Source organism: Cupressus sempervirens, chromosome 9 (genome assembly GCF_028749045.1).
Source record: "Cupressus sempervirens isolate cs-2001-9-10 chromosome 9, ASM2874904v1, whole genome shotgun sequence".
In the NCBI taxonomy this organism is placed as follows: Eukaryota; Viridiplantae; Streptophyta; class Pinopsida; order Cupressales; family Cupressaceae; genus Cupressus; species Cupressus sempervirens.
In genome coordinates this window covers 344,114,977-344,123,749 of record NC_143126.1, presented here as the reverse complement: position 1 = coordinate 344,123,749, position 8,773 = coordinate 344,114,977, and the positions used below count along the sequence as shown (strand labels likewise).

Genomic DNA, 8,773 nt, shown 5'->3' with positions numbered 1-8,773 from the left:
AAATTTCTCTTATTTTGTTATATATATACATACATTAATATACAAAATGGAAAACAAATTCCTCAAACCCATGAACCGGGTTATGGTACCCAAAACCATCCCTAAATCTAAATTGGTAACTTAAAGAATTTCTGTCCAATTACAATTTGAATATGGCTAACAAATACAATTTCATTTCTTATGCTTTTTTCTATTTGAATTTACTATGTCTAGCATTAAACAATAACCTTAGCTCTATTTTAGTTAATTTTTACAAGTATTTCATCAGATTTTAACTCCTAAGATTTTAAAGTTCTAAAGCAGAATAACTGAAACATATTTATATATGTTTAATGTGTCAATGCCATTTGAACAAATTGTTACCATGCTCGCAGTGATAGAAAACATCCACTATAATCAGGGAAATGCATAGACAAAAAATGCTTGATTTACAAAAAAGAATTGGACTAGTCAGATTAAATATTATAAGGCACTTACAGGCCCATAGTCATTGCATATGTGTGAGTTCTTCAAGGACCTTGGAACAATAACTTCCTGAGCCACAATTTTCATTGTTGCATCCAAAGATAACTTTTGTCTACTAGGTTTTGCTCCCATAATACGTCTACAATCAGTTGCACCATAATAACATTGTTGATCGGTGCCAAATTGAATAAACCTGAAGCAGGTAAGTTTAAAGAACATTTACTTAAATCTACACAAAAGATTCCAATTGAGTTCAAAAAGAAATGTGTACCCTATAAGAAAATAGAAAATTAACATTTAGATACTAAGCACTAAAATGTGATCTTCCATTTATGAATCAAAATTGCCTAGAGTAAAAATGTACATACTGATAGTCATATGTGACAAATTCCCCTTTCATTATATCAGTCTTTGCAAACACCCCAATTCTTGTCTCACCATCATTCTGCCTGAAATAGTAGTTATATTAAGTAAATTCCATGTACAAGTGAATGCCATGAAAATCTATGATCCTTAATCCCTTACTGCATATGAAATAGAACTGCTATGATCCAAAGATCTAACCATTTCTGAAGCTTAGTATTTGGTTGGCAACTATGATTGATATATCATGATTTTTTTGCTTTGTGTGTCGCATCAATGACCATTTTACGACTAATCTCAAACAAGTAAAAATTAGTTTCACCCCGCTCCTTCATCTTCCATAGTCTTTCCTCACAAGTTTTGTCATCAATAACTTCATTCAGGATGGATAAACCAATATGATATTACTCAGCTCATATTTACATACAAAAACAAAGAAAATACTCATACAAGAAAAATTACAATAGAAAAAAACCTAAACAATTACCTTCTCCAACATACTCTATCAAGAATTCCCCTACCTTAATATCTTCACCGGCTTTCACCCCTCACCCACATTTCTCAGTCTGCAAGTGAGAACAAAAATTTCAGTGAAAGATCCTATTCACCGCACGCTGATGTCAATGTTAAATTAAATTTTTGGGAAACCATATTTCAAATCAATCAGGTTACCATGTAAGCATTCAATTGGACATCATACTCTATTTCTCAAATGAAAAATGTCAATATATAAAGACATTGAATAAAGATCCAATCAGATGTGAAGAAACACTCATTCCTAATTATGAAAGCCATGTCTACTGTTCTGAATATATATATATATATATATATATATATATAAGAGACATTACCAACAAGTGTAGCTGACTGGCTGCACATAATTATATAAACTGATTTCTTGTCTTTAATATAGTTAGTTGTTTCTAATATTTCATTGAGGTCTAATGCAAGATTATAATATAGGATACCAAAGATTCTCTCTATGCCTAAAATATTGTAGACTGAGTATATTTATGGAGGAATTGGGAATTGTTCAGTCGGCTCTTCCTTTCAGCTTGGAACCTTCTGTTCATGCAACTATTTTTTAAGTACATGAGCTTTAAATCTACTTACTCATCTATTGATTTTTTCCCTGTCATTTAACTGCTGCTTTCCTCTCTCTCATCCTTGATATAGTACTGATTTGTCCTTTATTGTTGGAGTCTTTGTCCTTTATTGTTAAAGTCTTTGCAGCACTATCAATTAGCTCTTACTAGTACTTTTACTTCTGGGTCTCATATGTTAGTGTGAAAAGTGGCTTTTTTCATCTAGTTTTTACATCTAGTATTCTTATCACTCTGGCTTAACTTGGTTAGTTGTCTCAATCTATAGGCACTTGCCACATGTAGAACACTTGGAACACATGCCTTACAGACTTGTCCCAAGCATCTTACATGGGTCACACCTCCTGGAGGGTTAATCAGCCTTTTTGTTTCACCTTCCTACTTCCTCATTCACCTATATTTTCAAGGATAGTTTACTATGCATACACTTTTATGATAGATTATTGGATAATGCGTTGTGCATCATTTGTGGAATTCTAAATTTTACATTCAGTTGTTGCTACTCCAACATAGTATCAGAGAGATGAATTGCAACATTTTGGTGAATTAAGTTCACATCTCTATCAAATAAAGTGTCAATTTGAGAGCCATTGACCCTCTCCTCATTTGCTTCATCACAATAACATTATTTGGCCTCTTTCCTAGCACATAGCATCTGTGTGTTTGTTGCAGGCAATTTATAGCCATTCTAGCCTAGTTGTTTGTATTTTGCGATGCTTTGTAAGGTGCAAACAACATACAGGGAGCTACTACTAGCAAGTAAAATAATGATTTGAGTAGAAAATGCTAATATTCTACAAGTTCACAGTAGTAGTGTGCTTTTTTTCTTTGGTGTGTATCTATTAAACCAATGCTTGAAGCCTGTTTGAAGGCACCACTCTGCTTCTTTGTGTCTTCTCAAAATTTTATGGTCACCATTATTGTTTTTCAAGACATTGTAGTCTGCATTGAGATCATTTGTGCAGACTATTTGGAAACTTGAGAGGCATCAACTAGAAGAATCCTTCCATTTTCCATACATGATCATCATCAGTGCCATTTCTTTCTTGTTTTATAGCCAACTTTGCAAAGTAAGAGTCGCAGGTGGCTTCCTTGTTTAGCTTCAGCAAAGTACATTTATCAATGCCATCCATTGGGCACTATGACATTCACCTAGCACCTCAAAATCTATTTGTGTTTCTACAATGCTTCTAGCTTTGGCACACATGGTTGTTGTTTGTTGCTTGCTATTTCCACTCACCAGCATACTACCAAGGCAACCACTCTACCACTTTGCTATTTCAGCCCCTATTTTTAGGGGCTTCATTCAAAAAATCATAGATTTCTTGCACAAATCTCTGACCAATAGTTGTGTTGAGGTCCAAGAAGAAACTTTCAAACTAATTGTGAATTGGAGAAAAATTGATGTTGGAGAGTTGTAATTTCTGTTTGATTTAAGTTTCAAATTGTCAGATCATTATTTGACCAGCATAATAACATCATTTTTGCTTCTACATTGCTTCCAGCATTGGCACACCTGGTTGCTACTTGTTTCTTGTTGTTTCCACTCACCAGTATACTATCAAGCCAACTATTCTGCCACTTTTTTGTTTCAGTCCCTATTTTTAAGGGCTTTATTCAACAAATCTCTGACCAATAGTTGTGTAGGAGTCCAAGAAGAAACTTTCAAACTAGTTGTGAATTGGAGAAAATGTGATGTTGGAGAGTTGTAATTTCTGTTTGATTGAAGTTCCAAATTGCCAAATTATCATTTGACTAGCATAATAACACTCCAAATTTAGAGCATGTTTGAAAAGATAGCCAAGGGCATTAGCTGCTTAAAAAAAAAGGAATGACCTGGGAAGCAATATTGGCAGACAGAGTTTTTGTGAGTGGCATTAGAGGGGCAAGGTTTGTTGACAAAAAATTTGGCATTATCATCAATGAGCGTGATCTAAAATTTTGATAGTAAAATTGGACAACTTAACATCAACCTTATAGATGTGGCCATGAGATTGCAATGCCTGCATATGAGGACACCTCTAAGGAAGATCTGAAAGATACTTCTGTTGAGACAAAAAATAGATTACCCTGTCTTCTGTCATACTTTAAGATCAAGAAAGTAGTGCATCTATCCAAAATCGGGCATATCAACCTTTGAAACCATAATTTCTCTAAATTCATGAAATCAAGTTATTCCTAGTGTAACTGCATATGACATCATAAAAATTAGAAGATCTTCACCAGAATCTCTTATATAAATATTATAAAATCCTACAGTCTTTTTACAAAATCACTTTGGTGAAGATAAGATTCAATTTTGAAGTGGTATGGGTGCCTGTTTTACACCATACAATTCAACATGTGAACAAATGCTCTTTACAAAGAACTTCAGAAGCTTGTGACTAAGAAAAACAAATTTCCTCACCAATATAACCAATAAAAAATGCACTTTTAACATCCATCTCCATATTGAGCTAATAGTATCCATCCTAGCTAGAGTAACAAAGAATTTGTATAGTCAATGATAACCAATAAAAAAATTAAATTCTCAAAATGTTGAACTATTAAAAGAGTAAATGATATATATTAGAGGCATAGAAATTACTACCATCAGTATCAGTTGATTCAAAAGTCTTGACAATTTTTGAAACACAAAATAGGGTGGTGTCGAGGCCTATTTTAGGTTTCCCAAAGAGGGTATAGAAGATCACAGGATCAAAGTGGTTCCCTGTAAACTTTTGATTGGGGCGGATGGGATATGGTCTGTTGTTCACAAACAGATGGTTGGGGATGCTCCCAGATACCTGAAAATGCGAACATGGAGTGCATTAGTCCATGATCCACATCTTAAGTAAGTGAGAATAATTCCTCCTCCATATAATTAGGTTTAGATATAGTTCTCAAGATCCATTAGGCTTACCATGATGTGTTGCCTTCTATGTAGGCTGTTTGATGAGCTTCACAAAGGAGATTTCATTGTGCAAACAGAAAAAAGGACCAGTACCACCTTCATCACATCTAATATAGGTATATGTGGCTGCCCTGCTAATTCATGAAATTTTGAAACTGCTCTGACGTAGAGAAATACTAACCATGTTGTCCCTGATGGCACTCATATGACATCTGTCTCGCAGTGCAATATTTGAAGTTAAATTATTTAACACAAACAATATATGATAAGGTTCTACGATTCATATTATGTTTATATATGAATATTTAAAAACTCAATAAGGATTAACTCCTTAAGTCCTCTCACCAAGTTAGCTCTTTAAGGCCGCTGACAATGTCCCAAAGTAATGGTCTATTCCCAAAGTATTGGTCTATTCCTTCTAATAAAATCAACTTTTTCGCTTGGTATTAGGAGATGATTTCATAAAATTTATCTATGAACCAAAATTGTGATAACATGACAAAATAATTAGCTCCTCCGACTGGTTTGGAAAATTTAATTTAAACTCCTTATACAAAAATAAATTTTATAATCAAAATCTACAAATCATGTGTATTTGTTCATTGAGATTTTCCAATTAGAATATGCTCAAGAATGGGCATTTACAACTATTAAAAATATCACTAGCCCATGTTAAGCATAATGATCACAGTATTCAAAAAATTGTCAAAGGTGGGGCTGTGTAATAGACTACTTGGGTTGGGAATTCATTAAAGATGATAAATTTGCAATAATGCATTAAACATTGGAACCTCTGATTATTTTCTTCTTTGGAAGGTGAAAAGATCTAGCAAGTGACCTTAACATAAACCTGCAACAAGATTATCCATCAACACATTGTATCAACATTGGTTAGGATGAAACATAAAATAGGGTTTGAGTTACTTTATTGGGTTTTGCTCTGACTTACATGAAAGTGCGTCTATTTGAAATCTCATCTTCATCTACAAGCTTGAAATACCCAAAACTCCCAATGTATCCATGCTTTCTATAATTATTATAAACTTTGGTATATATAGAAGTGGTGATGTGACTAGGCTGATAAGGATTCAATGGCCATAACTCTACTCTTCTTCCTATTTTTCTCACAGTCTTGAGCACCATGTTCTGATCCACAGACCCAACAATTATTATCTTGTGCATGCTCATCTCTATGTCCACAGTTTGCACACCTGCAGAGTTTTATGATAGAATTATCAGCTAAAGTTTGAATGATTTAACATATCTTATTTAATACCCTCCTTAGTTTCTCCATATTGATATTTTCTTTAGCAACAGTTCAAACAACAACAATTTTCATTCCACACATTGTAGCACTTGCAGGATTCATTCCATGAGCTGAGACAGTAATAATAGAAGTTTTGATGCCCATCTTGCCTTGCTTAACGATAAGCATATAACCTTTACAATATCAAGGAATGGAGCATCCTCAACATTAACAGTGCCCAATTTCTTTAATCCACTAATAAATGCTCCCGCCAAACCATGTACACATTCTACATTTTTTTTCAATCCTTCCAGACCATGATAGATTGCATACATAGAAGATATATTGTAATTAATGCCTGTATCAATTGAATTTGAAAGGTCTTGAATGTAAATGGTTGGAAGCTTGTTGCTTCTCTTTTCTGTAGAGAAACCACAACCATATGTAAACAATAAATTACATACAACTAGAAGAAGAAGAGCTCTACATTAAACTCACTTATTTCAATATTAATAAAAGATATCCTATTGTTTTGTGCCATTTCAATAACAACTATTTCTCATAATTCAAACTCTCTATTGTAATAAATTCAAGGATTGATTATCACCTTAAAACTTATGTGGGTAATTGAATCTTTGTGGTGTTAATTTGAATAAAGACAAGGTCATAGTGAAGTGTTGTCCAATTGGTTCTTCTGTGAAGGTTAAATTTGGTGTGGTAGATTAATACACAAAATTCGTTTCATTCACATTGACAAGATTAGGTGATTGATGATGATTATTGTTTTTCCTAGTATTATCTATTGAAGGAGTGCATAAGGAATTCAATGCAAGTGACTCTTCGCCCAATTAGATAAGGAATTGATCCTTGGTGTTGGAAAAGTGATGAACATTAAAGGTTAATGAATACGTCTTTCACTTTTGTTCAAGTAGAAGGATAAGTAGTAGTGAGATAATATGTATAGAGTAATAGGAAGTTCTTGTTCTTATACTCTAGGATGTTCTACCCTAGTGTTGAACATTATTGGAGAACATTTTGATGTATCTTCTATAAATATATTTGATTTAGGAAGAAGCTAGAGAGAGCGTACACCTACCCAGCTCCTATAGAATCTAAAGAGTAGAGAATTACAATCATTCTTTAATTGAATTATTTCGATTGGCCAGATCAAGTTGGAGAATTTGAAGATAAAGACTAGCAAGATTTTAGTCATTTCCAATCTGTTGATTTTACCCACACAGTAATACTCACATTCCCTCTAGTGTTATCATTTGCATGCCCAAATCAAAAATCATGTCCTCAACCTCTACTAGAAGACAACACCATAAAAACAAGTCTTGGGATGAAAAGGTTTTTATATATTTTAAAGCAAAAAGAAAAAGTTTTCACATATTTTATTAATACCTAGAATCTTATAATGGAAAGTTACCAAAATTGGAACCTATTGTGTATTCCATGATTTAATAACAACTTTTTTATTGACAACCCCTCTCTTAAATTGAAGACCAAGGCTCACAAAAAATTTTAAATTTGCAATTAAGGAAATGGATACATATTTTGAATCTATTAAAGAAAACAATGTGCCCTACTAGTCTACAAGATTGGCTACTAAGCCAAAGAAAAAAGGTAAAACCCTAAAAGTAGATTCAAATGAGGGAGTGATTCTAATGGTAAAGAGGAATAAGTTATTGAAAGGGTGGTCTACATTGTTACTTCAATTAATTCCTCCCATGTTTTTGAGAGCCTAAAAACCAAATCCCTAGACCTTATGAAGGAAGCATCTATTGAGGTGAAAGCTAAGTCATCCAACACTGGCAAGGGTAAGACTACTCTTAGTGGAGAAAGTGGTAATATTGTGGACACTGGGAAAAACGTGAAAGCTAAGTCATCCAACAATATCAAGGGTAAGGCTGCTCTTAGTGGAGAAAGTGGTAATATTGTGGACACTAGAAAACGAATAAAAAATAAAAATAAAAATCATAGATATGGAGAAGCGTCTTTGCACTAAAGATCATGCACAACTCAACCATCACATTATGCTTGTTGCAAAATGATATGTTGTGTACAGAGGACAAGAAGGAAGGTAACTACATGAATATTTATAAGTTCCTTACAAAGGACTAGATGATGAGAATGTTGACTAGATAATGCAAATCAAAGGAGACATGGATTAGTTCCCTCTCTTTTTGCATTATATCTAAAACCAAAAAAAGGGCTTTGATATATTCTCATTTAAAGGCATTGAATTGTTTTGTATCAAGTTAAACTATTGCTGCAATTGGAAGATGTGAAATACATTCACCAGGAAAAGAAGCACACTGAGACAAAATGTGTTAGATTGATATGAAAACATAACCGCAATTATATATTAGATTCAAATATTCACTTAAACAATCTTGAAGTTATGTTCCTTCATATAAAAGTCGAAAGAATTCAAAAATATATAAAGTGAAAGCTTGCCCTATAGACACCAAGCATGTAGAGGACAAGCCAAAAACCAAATTTCAAAAAGATGGCATATGGGTTTTGTTACAAACTAGGGTTTTCATTGTGCCAAAAGATCAATCTATCAATGTCTAATAGAACCACTAGACTTGTAGAACATAGGAGGCGATTAAGCCATGTCATGAATCATAAAGGGGAACATTGGCAGTTAGTCCAATAGTTCCCTCTTCACCTTCTCATCATTACCCGAAGAGATTC

General features: G+C 33.5%; 1 pseudogene; it reads right to left on the bottom strand.

The window, feature by feature from the left end:
* Positions 1-294: 294 nt before the first annotated feature.
* LOC149538731 (histone-lysine N-methyltransferase ASHH3-like) lies at positions 295-6,235 on the bottom strand (annotated as a pseudogene).
* Positions 6,236-8,773: the final 2,538 nt, after the last annotated feature.